At 28.1% G+C, this 19195-nt stretch overlaps 1 protein-coding gene and 1 long non-coding RNA gene across 5 annotated transcripts in view; one reads left to right on the top strand and one right to left on the bottom strand.

Annotated features, from left to right (window-relative positions):
• LOC132918123 (neuroligin-4, Y-linked-like) overlaps positions 1-19195 on the top strand; it is a 384793-nt gene that overhangs the window by 253403 nt on the left and 112195 nt on the right. The gene's annotated exons all lie outside the window — the stretch shown is intronic.
• On the bottom strand, positions 5517-17308 carry LOC132917740 (uncharacterized). Of its 2 annotated transcripts, XR_009660324.1 has the most exons (3): positions 16790-17286; positions 15039-15179; positions 5517-5904 (listed from the first exon to the last, which is right to left on the bottom strand). It is a non-coding gene; the product is annotated as an uncharacterized LOC132917740 (long non-coding RNA). The 2 variants fall into 2 exon arrangements; XR_009660323.1 differs by lacking the exon at positions 15039-15179 and having other exon boundaries at positions 16790-17308.

The following is a 19195-nucleotide window of genomic DNA, read 5'->3' as shown; positions in this document are numbered from 1 at the left end:
GCACTTATTAATGGATTAAATAATAACCTTTATACATATTATTCAGAAGCTAATGTTTTTGATTTTTTATTAAAAAAATATTACGTTATACAATTTTATAAGTAAAATAAATATATATATATATTATAATAAGATTATGTAATATTAAATTATATTTACATTTTGTGTGTATCATATATTTATTATTATAAATATAAATAATGATTATGTACACTAGGCACTAGGGAATGCATTTATTTTTTCACGTAAAAAATACTTTTAAATGGGAAAAGTCAAACAAACAAACAAAATGTGTACAAATTAAACTATAATATATATATATATATATATATATAAGTAATACGCGTATATTTTAAATACGTTATCGTTTAGTTTTTTTTTTTTAATTATATTTTACTGGCAGACCGAAACGCGTTGTATTATCTCTTGAGTTATGACGGTCAACCGACACCAATATAAGAACAAAAAGCAAATAGTATTGCACTCCAACTCTTGGGTTTCGGGTCAACGAGTATAGTGATTTAGAATTGTATATAATTGTTTAAAATTGTGTGTGTGCGTGAAGCTATAACGCAAAGTCCGATATTACAATACAGTAGAGTAATAATATATATGATACTCAGCAACCGTCATAATAATATAATACACCTTGTACTGTACTGTTATACACATCTTATACATATATTATGTGCCATAATAATAATAAATTATTACAATATTATATAAGTCATGATTTCGTCGTATCCACGGATAGGAATAATATACAGTATACAGTATGCATATAAATATATAATACAAAACGATTGATTTGCTCTCCCCAACATGGGACATGTAAATATTACATACAGAAGGATATTAGACCACTACTTTTTTAAAGTTATAAATATTTTTCATTTTTCTACTTTTTTTCTTTTTATACATATAATAGTAAATACGCTAAAATAAAATTAAAATTAAAATTGCAAAAGTATGTACTCTATTTTCTACCTTTTTTATAATAATAAAAAAAAATAAAGTATTTGCTATTTAAGTTTTTATAAAAAAAAATACTTCAAAATATTTCATAAAATCATGATTTAATATGTAAAAAAATATTACAAACAAATATATTTGTTTTAAGAGGTAAAAACACATATTATCTATAGAATATATTTACAAAATGTTAAACCCCTTCCACTTAATTCAAGTCACTTCAACCACTTATTTAACATATATATGTATATATGTATATTGACCATATATTTGACTGTTATACCCAAGAGCAAAATCCATTTTTTTAATCCATCGATTAAAATATTAATCAGTTAGTATACCGTATGGCACAGGTGTCTTTTTTTATTAATACCAGCAACGATAATGTCTGCATCAGGAAGTATATATTAATAATATGAATTAATTTATTGATTTATTTATTTTTTTATTGTTTGCTTAATTTTTTCAACATAAGTTTGTGTTTTAACAATTTCAATTTAAAAAAAGGTAGGTACAAGAAAATTGAAAAAAAAACATATTCATAACACAATATTATAATAAGATTGTAGTTATATTAATGGCAATATTTATACAAAATTAGGTTAATTTCAATAATGATGATGAAACAGAAAGCATCAAGGCATCTTGATGGAAGCATGGTTTAAATCGGTCGTTTTTCGTATAGTATTATAATTACTAATATAACAATACTTATAACGTAATAACGCTGCGAATCCCTATGCCAGCCTGGTTTAATAACCTATATCGTACATTTTTGTTGTTTTTATTTTGACCTGTAACATTTGACACGCCACAATACAAGTATTATTTAACGTTATAATGTTATCCGTTTATACGATAAAGCGTTTGGTAGAGCGGCCACGGCGAGGCCTACATTTTTTTTTTTCATACTCTTAGCGTTTATTTATTTTTTAAATTTGATTTAGTATATTATTTTATACGAAAAACAAAATTCGATGCATCAGATAACATACAAAAAAACAGCTGTACGAGATTGCGGTTAACGTCGGACGAAGATTAAAGAGAAGCGCATGTATTTACACCCGTTGCTGATGCGAGGTCGACGGACGCATTTATATTTTTTTTATCGAAACTCTGTATAGATTGTTTGTGAATAAATATTTTAATTTATATACACGCTATGATGATAACAATTATAATAGTAAAAATAAATCATAATTTAATGAAATCATGAATAAACCGGGTCACGCAAGCGCAAAAATAGGACAGTGCGTCTCCATACCATTATTTTTCGATAAAAACGTTCAATAATTATTGAGCATACTAATATCATTACATAGATATTATTATGACTATTGAGGTGTATAAAACTCAAATTGAGTCCAACGACGATTTTTCCCATAGTTCGAGTACTATTCAATAATATTATATACAAAATACCTCCCACATAATATAATAGTATATACTACGATTTAAACATATGTTAAGACTTTACTACGATGATATTGATATTATATTGGTACGCTCATTATTGATTTTAACATTTTAATTGTACAGCGATCCGTCGTTGTCGATATGATGTTATTATCGCGATACGAACAATATATGTACTAAGTCTTGACGTGTCATGTACCGAGCTTTGGACGGTAAACATTCGGCGAATTATTATAATAATATGTATATAGTTTTGACAAGCATTGTGAATTAGCAGTTCACAAAGTAACAAAATTAAAATTAGAGTGTGATCATAAAACAACAATCGACCTAAGGGAAAAAAAACAAGTCCTCCACAGTAATTAATGATGGGTATTATTATAACTCTCCCTCTCACTTTCTCATTTTCTCTCTCTCTCCTACACCTTGCCATTTCGAAGGTCGTTATTACAGCTGGAATCGTGTTTTCGAGAGAGAGGAACCCCCCATGAACTGAGTTTCGCCGAAAATTCCATTGAAACTATCATCAAGTGTACTTAGCAAAAGATTTATTTCAGGTTAAGAATCGCGTTATTATCAAATAATATGATGCATATGTATATATATATATATATTATATATACGGATGAATACATATTGTAATCATGTTATATAATCTCTTTTCGCCCAGGCTCATTCTCATTAATACAATTTTAAGATTGTATTGCAGAATAGCTTACATATTGTTATAAAAAAAGCTCATTGCTAAAATGTCAAAAGCCATATGCGTACGTATAAATATTATTGTAGTTTACATTTGATGATAATTGATATTGACTTATTATCATTCGCTTTGAATTTATTTTTAACTTAGGATTTGATAAATTATAAGAAAGAATCCTTAAACAGAATAATATACTCACGTCTTACATAGTTGCATGTTCTGTTAACTTCATACACACGTGTCCGACTACATAACCAAAGTATAATGGTGGCATTATTAATAAAATAAATAAATAATATTATATTATTAGGAAAAAACAATTTAAGATATCATAAAATCATTAATCTGTAATTATTCATATTTTTACGTTTAATTTATTTAAATTTTAATAACAGTTATAATTGTTTGCTACGACATTGACATTATACGTAGTTTATATATTATTAAGTATTTATGTGTTTTGGTATTATTCCTAATTTTGTTTGTTAGAACATTGCTCAGTTTATTTAATATAAAACTATGTATTTATTTAATATTTTATTTTATCTATACGGAGTGATTCATTTAAAACAATATATGAATAATGGAAAGTGGTTTGTGTTCATATTTTATCAATATAAATGTACATAATAAATATGAATATGTTCAAACATATAAATAATGTGCGTCTGTGTATTACTTATTTCTTAAGTATATTGATTTTCCATAATATTTGGTTAGTCATTTTATTTTAATTATTTTCATAATAATTATGATAATTATGATACCTTCCGTTATATAACCGTTGGTGTTTTTTACCACGCTATAACTTATTAGTAATAATAAAAATACGTTTTAATTAAAAAAAAAAATTATTTATGAAGCAAAATACTGCTGTTCTTTGTAAACGATAATAATCGAACGTTCTAAGTGTATAGTCTATAAAATATATATTTTATGTTCTTATTATGTTTTAATGTTGAAACGGTAAATACATTTAATGTTATTATAATATTATATGAATTGTATTAGATGCATAATTATATTTTGTAGTAGTATAAATTATTGTTATTATGAAAAGAGGATCGCGCTTCTCGTGCCTATAAGAATTCTGCGATAACCAATATTAAGCATGCCTTGAAACTGTTCATTAATTTAGTAGGTATTTAGCATTTTATTATCGCTTATTAAAATATTCCAAATTAGTGGATAATATTTAATTGAATAACCAATGGGATTAAGTTTGGTGAAAAAAAAAACGGACATTTTATAAACGACGACAAAATTATAGTTTCGCGTTTGTCCTCTGATTTTGAATGAAATATTGTGAACATAACAATGTAATATCCGTTGCACAATACAAATAATAAATAATAATATCAATTACAATAATAATAATGATAAAAAGTAATAACCAAAAGCCAATTGTGTGATATAATGAAATCACATTTTTCAATTGATGTGGCGTTATTTTTTTACCTAAATTTATATATGTGTAAGAATCTATACCGATTATTTTTTGTGAATGCAAATAAATGTTTAAAACGTTTTTCGAAATCGTTACACAATCCGTTTTCACGCGTGTAAATAAATAGTGAATTATAATAATACATTCTATCTGCAGATCGATGACAATATTATTATTATTATTATTATAGAAAGTGATTTTCAAACTAAAACTTTGAGAAGATCTCTGAGTCGTATTTATTTATTAAAAAAAAAATACAATCGTTAAAAAAGTGAAAAAAATATGAAATTTCTTTACGTGAAATATCAACCTTTATTGTTATTGGTATAATGAAAAACTACGGATCTGAAATGATGCCCTCGAGAATGTTATTATTGTCTTTCATTTTTATAACGGGTGCGTTTCAGTTCTAAAATCACTTCCCCAATCATCTATATGATCGATCCGCTGCGCGAAAGTATTTTTTTTCTTTCTTCAATATATTATTATTGTGCACAGAAACGGATATCCAGTAAATTTTGATGTAACGTACACGTAACTTCTTTTACATACTTTATTTTTTTAATGTGTACGTATAAAATATAATATTATTACCTATACAATAGCGATGGATTAAAGTAATTGATTAAAATCCTAAAGCATACGAAGTGAATGAAAGTTGTTTAGTAATAATTAAACACGTATGCGTCACTGACACGCGGCAATTTGAAGCGATTTATAAATTGTTCGCGTGTACCTATACTGAAACTGCATTTAAGTAGTGTATCATGTGAATGTATGTATGTGTATGCGTGTGTGTGTGCAACGTGAGAGTTAATGAACATTTCCGTTGAAAAAAAAAATGATAGACTCAATAAAATGAACGAGGCAGAAGCGGCGATCATTGCACGGTAGTATATAATATAACTCAGTTAACGTCATAAACGGGTCAGCAAGTAATATCTAATGGGATCCAAATCCGGGTACTTAAAAAAAAAATTATTGAGGTCCAAGGAGAAAATAATTTGTTAGCGATAGCAAGTTGTATTACATATAAAATAAAGCATTAGCATTGTAAATAACATATAATACTAATTAATAAATACATTCGATTCAAACTTTTAGTATTTTAAACAAATAATGTCGAAATTAAAATTAAATCAACTACTTGTTGATCATGTTAGTGTTAAATAAATAATTAGGACTGTCTTGTCTTTTTCCCTTCGTGATTAAAATTCAGATTGCGGTTCATCCGTCACTTGCCCATGGGCATCTTGTAGTCATGGTATAGACGTAAGTTTGTTAGGTACAATACTATAAAAGTACCATTATAGATCACATAATAACGATGTAATGAATCATTTGACATGGCCAATTAACAGTGCACCTGAAACAGTTAAATATAAAATATATTTTTATTATTATTTTCTAAATTATAAATCGTGTAGTCATGAAGTCGAATGTAAAACTGTACACTAATTACCTTTCTGTTGACATTTTACATTCTATAAAATACAATAATAATGACAATAATGATAACAATATTTTATTCGCTTAATATTCTCTATCTACATTTTATGGTGAATATTTGTCGTACGACTTGTAAAGTTGTAAACTATCACTTGCCTATACACAATATAATATAATAAAGTACCTATATATATATATATATATATATATATAGATGGGTATTATGCTCGTACGTATCGTGTTATTTAAAGTGCTAACTGCTGCAGAAATGCACTGCACTACTGTACGGCTCGCAATAAAATGTGTTATTATAATATCGTTTTGACCCGTTTATGACCTACGCCCATCGAGTGTACTTCCGACTTTGGTGATTTCGAATTTCATTTTATTAATATCCTCTATTTTTTTTATTTTTATTTTTTACGCCCCCGACCGGATACGTTTTTATATCTGATGCGAATTCGATATACGTATAGCCAATTTTTCATCATCAATCGGTGGCAGTGTGTGTCGTTATAAATCGCTCCGCGCTTTACCGCCTTCTCCACCCACACTATATACGGCGCCGTTGAAACGCGAAAAAACAAAGAGACATAGAGAGAGAGAGAGAGAGAGAGATAGAGTGAGTGAGAGAGAAAGCAATAAATTGGAACGTAAACAAATGAAATAAATAAAAAAATAAACTTTTACACATATAATAATATGTATGTATATAAATTCAATTTGTATTTCGAAATGGTCGTTCCGGTGACGCCTTCAGTCAGTGTCAACTGTATACGGAAAGAATATAAATTCTTCAACCCCATCGTGTACGAATACACAACGCGCGCTGTATTATATAAGTATAACATTATGTATAGTTAGTGAACGGATTAAAAACGATCTTTTTTTTCTAATCGTTTATTTTCAAGAGCGTAGCTCCAAACGGTCGGGAATACATTTCGCACTATAACAGTTCACTTAGAAGTTTAGTGCTCACCTAACTGATGAAAAACTACATAGCTGTACATAGTACACTAAATAAAATCCGCTCTGTTTATAAACTGTGTATCTACGTAAAAATAAATATAGAGACACACAGTACACGTCATATTCTCGGTCGAGAAACCGCAACGCACGTGAAATCTGTTATCCGATTAAACAACATTATACCACGGTATCGATATGTGTTTCATTTTTGAGAGATTTCAAAACCTACGTCTACTATATTATGCTATTAATTTACCCAGTCTCGGTTAACAAAATAGTCAGATATAAGACTTTTACATAATTGCAAGGTGGCTTTTTTTTATCACGAACCAATCATTTTTTCAAAAACCATTAACATTTTTGAAAATATTTCTTTTGTATATAATTTACAATCAAAATAAAACAACATTAAACACATTTTTGTACATTTTGATGTTTATCGTTACATCGTTTTAAGTTTTTACTTTTTTTTAATGACAACATATTTTTAATTTTATATTCTGATGCAAAATATTTTTATACATACAAATCGAAATTTGGATGAGTAGTTTATATCAGTTATAAGTATTTAAAGTTTGGGTGAGCGGAGTAGTAGGCCAGTATTCTGCAAGGTATCACCGTACCACTCGCTCCACTTATATAAACTTTAAATACTTACAACTGTTCATCTAAATTTCGATTTATATATATTGAAATATTCAAAAAATATTCTGATTAGTGATGTTAAATAAAAAACTTATAATAATAATAAATATATTTTTATGATTATATAAAAAAAATATTTTCAAAAATATTAACAGTTTTTGAAACAACGAGTGGTATATGATCACTTTGTCAAAAATCACTTTGTATAGACTAAATATATCTTGTAATAATATACTAACGTTCTGCGTTTGAAACGGCCCTTTCTTTATCATCTTATTAATACCTTCAGGTTATCTATAATTATATAGGTAATCTATACAACGTCAAAAAGGCTGAAATCCATAAAAGCAAAATATGATCTAAAGTGTCGAATATAACTTATAAGGTCAAATACATTTTAATAAAATAATAATAAAGTTAATTTCATTATAATCATAGTTATTGTTTAAAGAACTTTTACAGTGATATTATAATGAATATCTTAAAATTAAATTCTAATTTCGAAGCCCACAGTTTTCAAGTAAGTAGTATAATATGGATTTTTTATTTCTATGTATAGGTACGTTTTATGTATCAATATTTTTTATAACTCTAGAACTGCAATTTAGTTTTAATAAAATTTTTGCTTAGTGTTTTTTAAGTACTCAATAATAATGGGAATTGTTTGATGGATATGATTATGAAATATTGATCATTTTGTTGGATCATTCGAAAGTGACCTGATAAATGGTGGATATCTACTGTTATTTTCAATAATATTTAAGAAAACTGAATCAGAAAATGCTGATGTTTTTTCTTTGGCAGAAAAAATAGTAAATAATTAATACAATGTCAGTGGAAAAGAAAAAAAGCCAATCTGAAAAAATACAATAAGTATACTTTCATATTCATTTTTGTGGTATTAAATTGTAATATTATAGTCATCTTAACGAATATCAACCGTCATCGCAATTTTTTACGATAAAATGAATCGAAATCTCAACCGAAATCGATTACTTTAGTCTTCGAAATATAAAAAATTCATTGTATATGCTTCAGTCCATTACTAAATATAACAAGCATTTAATTTTTAGTGGAAACTTATAGTGCAATCGGTAAAATATTGTACCCTCTAATAACATTTATTTTTGAGCTTTTATTCCATTACAAAGGTAAAGAAACGAAAATCAAATTTGCGCTTTTAGGCTATCGAAAAAAAATTGACGATTTAAGCATCTTAATGAATATTATTGCGCTAAAATAATCCGTGTTAAACAATCGTAATTTTTCATTAATTACCCACTCACAAGCAGAAGTTTTCCTGTCCAATCTCACTTTTATTTTTGTTTTATTTACCTCGGTGTCTTAGACTATATTAATAGTATAATATATATATATATATATGTGTGTGTGTGCTGCCGTCACTGTTCTGATCGGGCGTTGTTTATCATCATTTAGCCGCCTCAATACAATAGGAGCGCTGGTATATTATAGTGGGGTCGTGACTTGATTCAACTTTCCGTTGGTGCGCGAAATTTCACAAATACAATATTATAATATTAATATGTTATTTGGTTCGAACACTGAGTTTTTTTCGGCATAATAATTATACGACCATCAACGATGATCACTAACGCACATGCACTCCTGCGCGAAATACGCCGGGTACTTCAATAGATACAAAACTTGTATGCATAACAATTGAAAATTATTGATTTGTCGATATGTCATTGATTAATGTATTTACGTTTGAACAAAACTATGTGTTAGTTATTACGACCAAATGACGTATTCGATTAATTTGATCATAACGAGACAATAGAACGGAAAAAGAATGACGATTACGCTATATAGGAACGAAACATGGAGGTATTATTAAAATGTATTGATATATTTTATGAAGTAAGACACCATTCGTTTTTTACACAAATATATATGATAATATTATATATTTGTTTACTTGCAAAAGGAAACAACTGTCTTATGTAGCGATAGTAAAAAGAAACAAATATTTACATATTATTGCGTACCTAACTCGCATGACAAAATTATTTTTTTCTGTACAAATACAAAATATGGTCAAATCGAGATTATATTTTTATTTTTTTTCCTTCGCCAGAAAAAAAAAAAAATCAAAAAAACGATGTCACCGTAAATTTTGTCTTCCCCGACCGCAAAAGGTTGAAATCAAAAATAAAGAAAATGGTCTTCGAAAATAGTATTTCAATTTTTACGCCAAAAGCTCAGGAATTTCGATCACGACCCCGTCATGTTTGTCATTATTTTATTCTTTTCGATTGTATTTACCCAATACATATTTCATAAACGGATCAATAATTTTTTATTCGTCGTTTCTCTCTTTTTTTTTTTAGATGTTTGCAAAATTCAACAGACGTCTACAGAATAATATATAATAGTAATAATAACAGTATTCGTTGTTTACGAATTTCCTACGCATTTATATGTAGGTAGGTAGCTAATATTTTCAAGAATAATATTTTTATATGATATTATATTATTTTGGGAATGATGTATTATTACATTTCATACAGTATATTATGTTTAGATATATCATCATTACACTACACAATAGTTATACAAATATTTATTAAATTAAAATCGGTCTGTAGTGGAATGGCTAAAAGATATCATAACGTTGTTATTATATGGTTATTTTTATTCTAGACATATCTTGAACTTAAAGTTTGAAATATATTATATTTTCATAGATACAATCATATCCCGTGTTACGATAAATAAATGCATAAAATATTATGGTTATATTTAAATTGTAAAAGTATTTATTTACCTTCAATGTACTTATTATGATGTAGGTACTATTATTATGATGTGTGATATTGTAAGTATGTAATTATAAAAATTGTTTGAAGGTAACGGTTCTCCAATCAGTGTGGTGGTTTTATGATAGGTAACGTGACGTGTAAATCGATCTACCTGTACATCTCTCCTCCGTTTGGCTAGTGTAAATAATATGTAAAATATGTGGAAACTCTAAAAGTCATAATCATCAAAATATAAATTAATTTATTACAGGTCAATAAGAATAATTCATGTTTGGGTAGGTATACCATACTGTACAGTGAACATATGACACAAAATTATTTCTTATCTACCACGTCAACGATATACAAGTTAGATGTACATGTGTATGCAAACATTTTCGTATCCCATCACTTCCAATCGTCAAGAACTCAGGGGGGAGGGCAAGATGGCTTTTGCCTTCTTCAGTCCCGTTTGAATCGTATTAGTATAAGTATATAAGTATTACGATATTTGTATTGCCTATAAACATGTCTTATACATTACGATTCTATATAAATGAAAAAAATTTAATGGATGTTGGCAGATATTCGTTTTGTGTAATCGTGTAATGTGCGGTCGTCGGCCGAGCAAAGGTGTGGATACCGTTGTAGTGCAGGAACTTAAAGCTGTATGTGAATATTATATTATAGGTACCTACGTCGAAATGTCAAATTATACACAACATTATAATATAAAGACCCGAACGCCGCCGCAAACTTTTTTTAAATATTAAAACGAACAAAGTGTATCGCTCAGGCTGGTAATAGTTCTTTTCCTGGTAACGTTTCTCTTTGTTCAAATGCTGCGTATATTGTTATGAATACGCTCGAAACGAAACTCGTACAATAATACTATAGAGTATAGACTACGCGATTATCACGTAGAGTGTGTATTAATGCTTTAAAACGTCCCCATTGTTTCAAACACAAAATGAGAAATAAAAATGGTGTGTTTTCATTTTTAAATTCGGTAAATTACAGTACATAAAAGCATGCACAGTATCGGTACCTAATTCATTATAAATTTATATAAATTTTATAAACACGGACAAAACGTATTTGTGTTGTAGCTGTAATCACACGGTGACATGTGGATAATATTGTTATATATATATATATATAAATATAATATGTTAAAACAGCTTTTGTTTAACCAAAATTATGTTATAACTTTTCGTATGCCTTAGAACCATCTGCAGACCATAGGGTGTTCAGTAATATTATTGCGTACGTATAGTGTTTTGATTTCACTCGGCTTGTTTATTTCGTGTGAATACAACACGTCGTATCCATCAAAATCAATTTCGATCGCGTGAAATTGAAATTTCCATAGACCATTATACTAATATAGAGTTTACGTTTTTACTTTCAACCCGACTGCAGTCCACAAACCAGTATTCAATACCTTACGTATTCACTACTTAACCTTCAATAACTAAGATATGACATAAAATAATAATTACGCTGGATATAATAAAGCATTGATGGTATTCACGTTTTATTTTTATATAATATTGAATATCATTCATGAATATTTTTAGAAAACGATTACTTTATTAGACTATTGCAGTTAACAGAATGCATTGAGTACATAGTATATTATAGAGTATATTATTTACTTGATTTAAAACTACATCCGAAACAAAAATTCACCCATCACGGCCACCAATATTGTATTGTAAAGCTAATTATTTATGTAAATATTATTAGTTCCCGTTACGATTTATTGAAATAATAACGTAATTTTTAGATTGAATGGTGGGTACCTGTGTATAAGTCATGAAAACTAACACTATTATTTACACAGTGTACATAGGTTTAGAATTATCTTTAAAAATATATTTTGTCGTCCAAATGGTGGTGTAGCCGAAATGGTGACCAGAATACTTATACCCCGGATTATCGATACACGCCAATTTCGAAATATCACGCTCTCGTAGTTCGGTAAAAATGTATAACGATATAATAATATAATATTAATAAACGATAGTGCATAGTGCGAGTATGTGCAGATGAGTGTAGTTGTATTGTTACCATTTAATTATTTGTATAGCTGTCGTGTCGTACTATACATGTTACGGCCCTACACGAGAGTATAATAGTACGTTTATGATGTTTTTCTCATTTTTTGTTTTTCGCGATTACAATAAAATATCATAGCGTAGTAGCAATATATAATAAGCCTGTATAACAGTGAACATGTCATTGTAACAGTGGACAGTTGTTCGGATGATGGAAAACGGTATAATATAATACGACTGGAATATGACAATAACATTATTATATTATGATGAAGTCCTTTGCATGTTCATTGTGTCACCATTGTATATTTGTACAGAATTTTAAGCATTTAGTTTACGCTGTCGTCTGAGAACTGTACATAACACATTGGCCAGTCAGTACAGGTACACGTCTCGTCAGTGTAGAATACATCAGCTGATGTATAATATAATATTATACCTATAGGCTAAGACACTCGTACATAATATTACTTTGGTGTATTGTGCATTTGGATTGCGGACTGTCGTCCATTTCGCATTATATTGATAATAATTAATAAATGATAAAACGGATTATATTATTATATGCCCGTATCTCACAGAATCACAACATTATATGTATTATATCACACGATGACGTTTATTATCATTGTTGTTTGCTTTATACCTACACGTCATGTGCAAATAAGTAACATGAATAATTTGTAGAACAATTGAAGACTGTCACGTTTGTCTATGCACGTGGTTACATGTACAATATTACAACGCGTTGTACAGAGATAAAAATATAGTAGGTAGACTTATAATTCATAAACGCGCCAAAATAATATGCAAAGGGTTTGCGTTCCCACAGATGTGCTATAGGTATTGATGAGTTAAAAGTATTGTGATGATAGTATATCGTCTATAGAAAAGCCGAAAGAAATAGATTGGAAAAAAAACTTCTAAGACCATAAAAAAAAAAAATTCCATGAGATATTTTACATGATTCCTTTATTGTTTTCAATAGGTTCTTAAAAATTACTATTTTTTTTTTTTAACATTGTAAGCCCATCATTCCTCTTTCTTTTAGAGAAGTAGTCTATTCATCGATTCGACTCTCTATTTATTTGAATGTAAATAAATATGTATTCATTTTAATACCTATTATATCTAACAGTACTACTCTGTTTTATTAGAATTTTTAACAGCTATTCAATTTCTCATGAGTTCTAATACTGAAAAAACACCTAACTTTTATAATTATTATTGTTTTATTTTTCAAGTTATTATGTAGAATTACCAGAGCACAATAATAATATTGTCTACAAATCTTTTTTAAAAATTGATATTTGCAAAAGTAATTCATCTATAAATAAATTATGTGTATTAATAAATAATAAAAATAAAATTAATATTATATATTATTATGTAAACTATATATAGATACCATAAAATTTAGTAATTACAAAAATGGCATCATCATAGATATAAACTGTTTTATAATAAATATGACTGCTAGATAGATTTAGGTTAATTTTAGCAACATTATCAGTTGCTGAACAACAGTCAAAACAAAAAAAAAAGGTTCATTTTAGTGGTTTGTCAAATACTAAACCTATCCCACATGTACATTATATTAATATGTAATATACTATACAACCGACTCCTACCCATTTTGAGTACAGTCGTGTAGATATATGTGGTTTTAACATTGAACTATGTAACTAACTATTGTACTTGGTTTGTTCACCGCCCACTCTTTGGAACGTCAACGGCTGAAAACTTCCAAAATGTGCACCACGCAGGGACGGTGAGTGGGACACCCACACGTCATCTTTGGCGTTCGGGGATAGAAATATTTTTCAAATATTCAAATTCCTTCGTTCAATTTCTTGTAACACTTCAGTTACAAATATTAGGTTGAAGTATGTACATTCAACAAACAAATCAGTTAAAACAAATATTCGATTCGATAAAAAAAAAAAAAAAAAAAAATGATTGTATATCAGCGCCAGTATTTTAAACGATTCTGTCGAATACAGTTTTGATTGACATTTATGAAATAATATTTTTTTCAACCTGACTGTATAGTAGCGGCAGACATCGGTACAAATTTGATTTCTAGACCTAGACCTTTTTAAATTGACTTAACGCGACGGTTGGGTAACTATATGAGTTCAAAATAACGGCTCTACAATAAATTCTAATCGACAAAATATAAGATATTATATGTAATAGCATTCCGATGGCACAACAATTAAATGAAATTTACCTGCTGTTTGGATAAGCTTATTAATGAGAATGAAACTGCAGACATCAGACAATGGGCTGCAGGGTTTAATGGACAAATAGTTTTAAAAATATTTTACCGATGCATTTTACTTGCTAAAAAATCAACATGTATTATAAGCATTACTATTTTCAAACACAGTGTCTGTTTTACATAGTTTAAAGGAGTAAAAGAGTGGTGAATTTAGTATCACGGTATAACAAAATAATAGAAAAAAACAGTTTTTACCCTTTTGTACAAACGTATTTTACATATTATACATATTATTATAATTTTTATAGTTTAGAATATTTACAATAACTTCTGTTAAAAATTGCTATAAATTATTATTTTTTTAATACTAAAATATTAAAAGAATTCAAACCAAGCCTTAAAGGGGTGAGGTGGAAATCGCCATGGTTTTGACACTCGACCGCTGTGGTGACTTGTCCGTATGCGCTGTGTATTAAATTTCACGTCCATTTTTCCGAGATGTTAACCCGTCTAATATTCGATGAAAATCCACCTGAAGTATTGATTTTTATTTTAAATTGGTTTTATCGTTTCGTAAAACTTACTGATTAGATAGAAAAAAATCATCGTACATTACGCAAGTAAACGCTGACAATACTATTACCAATTGGATGAAAATAGAAAATGAAAATTTAATTTAAAAAAAAAAAAAAAAACTTTTTTTGTTTTCTTAAGAGCCCGAGTACCTTGAGTAGGTTAGATATTCATAACGACTCATAAGCTTGCGATGAAGAAACTTGATAAATTGCTCGATTAAAAAAATAAGAACAACGAGACATTTTAAATTAGCCCTCGTAATACACCTATAACACTTAAACGTGTTTAAAAAATATCCGAGAACAAAACTTTCTGGCCGTTCGTATTATTATAAATGAGATATCAGATAACGGTTGATTTAGTACACGGCCGTCGTGTGGCAGGAATGTTTTTTTTTTATTCTTAAGAGAGGAGTTTAAAAAAAAAAATTAATATAATTGAATATGATATACGGCAGTTGCGCTTGTCGGTGATCAATTTGAGTTAAGGACACGGTTATAAGTACAGTTTTGGTTATTTATAATGTTATTTTTCGTCTTTCCTTTTCTTTCTCTTTCTCTTTCTATTTTTTTTTTTTTTTTTACTCTCTTCAGCAACACATTTATATATAGATAGGCACATAATATATATATATATATATATGTATCACTATCCGGGCGGCGCGATAATAAGAAAATATATATCTCTTGAATTAAACACACACACAAATGTTTTATAACATTTATTTTTCCTTGCATTAGCAATCACACACACACACATATAATATACACATATAGCGTGTGTATTGTATTTTCTTATTTATTCTATAAAACACACACATATACACTCACAGATATATATATATATCTGATGAGTATATGTATATACAATGCCTAAAATCCGCGAACGACACCTCGTAATATATAAAATAAATAATATATGCGCGTCCACCCGACAGTTTCTTTCGATATTCAACGCTCCGTATGCCTAATAACAATTGCAAAATTTATGTGATGTTGCACTTACATACATTTATAATATATATATTTATATGTGTGTGTATATATGTGTGTGTGTGTGTGTTTGTATGCGTGGATGAAATACGATTTCATTAATATCAATGTCCTGCACGATAACCGTAAATCTGTCACCGCCGAAGATTGTGTTTTTGATTTGCGCGTTACGCCGCGCTACACGTCATATGTATATTTTATATTTCGATAATAAATGTATTGCAATGTTTATTATATACATGGATGGTGTAGTATCCTAGGTCACTGTGCCTTGGGTATAACTACACCGCTCATGAGCACATTACACTTGTATATATAGATTGTCTATAATATATTATAGAATATTTTACGTTCAGAATAATCCGTTTTACTCTGATATATTATAATATATATGTATATTAGAGTGTATAACTGACACCCATTATCACATTTAAATGAAAGTTATTTATGATGTTTTTATTTTAAGTTAGTTATCGGCATTTGTAAATTTTTAATTACTTATTACTTATATGAAATAAAAATAAAAAAAAGCCCGCTAGGAAATTTATAAATGATAAAATAAATATGTACTTACATTTCGTTTTTAACGGCGTTCAGTTAACAATTAGTTCACTCCATCTCGTTACTCATATGGATAATATATAAATTTGACGATATTGTTTTTAAAACGAATGGTATGAGCTGTGGTATGTGGACGTGTGGTATAGTAAGTTGCATATGTGTATTTTTTTTAATCCTCCGATTTATGCAGAGTAATCGAAATAATATGTATAACCTAAAGGATAAGCATGCCAATTAATAATAGTACATGATTACGTTACATACCTACTACTCGTTTGATAATTATGTTTTTAGTTCATTCGCATCTTTCGAGTTCATTGCTGGTTATTCATTGACGTCATTGTAAAAATAATTTACTCGAATCTACTATGTTCAATTCTATTAATTTTTAGATAACGTAGACATAATATGTAAAATGTAAGATGAAAAATAAATAAAAAGTTTGTAATTTTTTTCTCGCATTTAATAGCGTATGTAGCGGTAGTGCTGAGTTACAACACTATAATCAAACGCCAGAGATTTGTCAAAAAAAAAAAAAACGGGTACAACACCATCAACGTTTGTCGTCATTGTTTGTGATTTTCTCAAATACTACTGGAAAATTCAGAAAATCTACCGTCTGTTTTCAATTTCCACTCGCCGGAGAAGTGATGAATAAAGCTTCATTTTATGAACGCTTTTACAATTCCGGAAAAAAAAAACAAAACATTTTCCGATAAAAGCCCATAAAATAGAAGCACTGCCATAATTGTAAAACCAATTGCTTCGAAACAAACGGCGGACCGATTTGCACTTTTATCGCATATTAAGCAAAGTAATTAAGGTTCTAATTTTGGCAAAACGATAAATTCGATTTAATAAGAAGCGAAGATGTACAATTTATTACCCATTCAATAGCTTTCAAATGCAATTTTAATTCTTTTCTAGTGTGATTATTTTATTATTATTTTTACACGGTATTCACAAAACTCCGGTTGAAAGCTGATGTATAACTTATTCATAATACTACTCAATTGCTTGCATTTTATTTCGCACTAAACATTACCGCATACTTATTACAGCGATGACCAATATTATTATAATTTTATAAAATGTAGTAAGCGTTTCACGCTATTATTATTTATTATGGTTCACTTACGAAATTATATCGAACAGCCGTCAGTTAACCATCGTTTCAGAGTGTGTGTCTGTACATGTATATAGTAACAATAACTACTAAATATTATATATAGTAGTATTTATCATACTAAAAATATTGTATTATATATTATGGTGATTGAAGTAATAGTTATTAAAAATTTAGTTAGAACTTGTAATTATATAAAAGTCGTGTTATATTTTTTTTGGACTGTTACAGTGTCATACCCTTATTTACCATATCATTGTATACTATACGTATATTTGCTGATAATTGTTTTTAAATAATCAGAATTATAACGCACGTTTGAATCCGATCACTTATTTATTTACTTTGACGAGGGAAAACCACAAAGTTTTGATAAATAAACACGTAATTGCATTGCATTACCTCAAGTCACATAACAACCAAGAATTAAGAATACATTATGTAGGAAAGAGAAGAACAAAAATAAACGCATAAAATAAATATTAATTGCGTGACACATAATAATATATTTTTGGGTAATATTTTTTGTTCAGTGAATTCATCTGTCACATAGAATTTATCGATTATGCAATAAAATAATACAATTATACACGTTATATTTTTCGAATATGTTTACGATAATTCGTTTCCTAGTATTTGAATTCGACATAACAAATTTTCCGTTTATAAATCGTTATTAAAATATTAATATAATCGTACAATATTGAATTTACCTTCTACGTATACAATTAGTTAAGTTAAATTAAAGAAATATTTAAAATATTCTTAAATTATATACATCATATATTTAATATTGTTTACTAAAATGTACTTATGTTAAAATAATTTACTCAATTTTGAAAGAACATTAAATAATAAGTTGCAATACGATGAATAGTGTTTTTTTTTTCATTGTTTTCGACAACATTCATTTTATTGTTAAGCTGTAAATTCATCAGGCATTTCAAAAATAGAAATCAACAAGCACGATTATTGATTTTTTTTTTTTTTGTACAACTTAATTATGTCAATATTGTTATTACTAACTACTAATCATAATATATGAGCAGTTTTCATCGTTTGTAACCGGTGGAATATGACTATGCTAATAAAGTTAACAAAAAATATGAATAAAAATAAAATTTCAGAGACCTCAATAATACATAGAATAAATGTTCATTCGTAAAATATTTGTTCAATTGAAATACGTGGATGACGCAAATCTTAAGTCGAGCGTATGTCATATCATACAAGAATGTGAAAACAGTTCGAAAAACCTACGATTAGTGCTGATTACACTGAAATCTAAATGTG

Source organism: Rhopalosiphum padi, chromosome 1 (genome assembly GCF_020882245.1).
Source record: "Rhopalosiphum padi isolate XX-2018 chromosome 1, ASM2088224v1, whole genome shotgun sequence".
NCBI classification, from domain to species: domain Eukaryota; kingdom Metazoa; phylum Arthropoda; class Insecta; order Hemiptera; family Aphididae; genus Rhopalosiphum; species Rhopalosiphum padi.
This window is presented reverse-complemented; position numbering and strand designations above follow the sequence as displayed.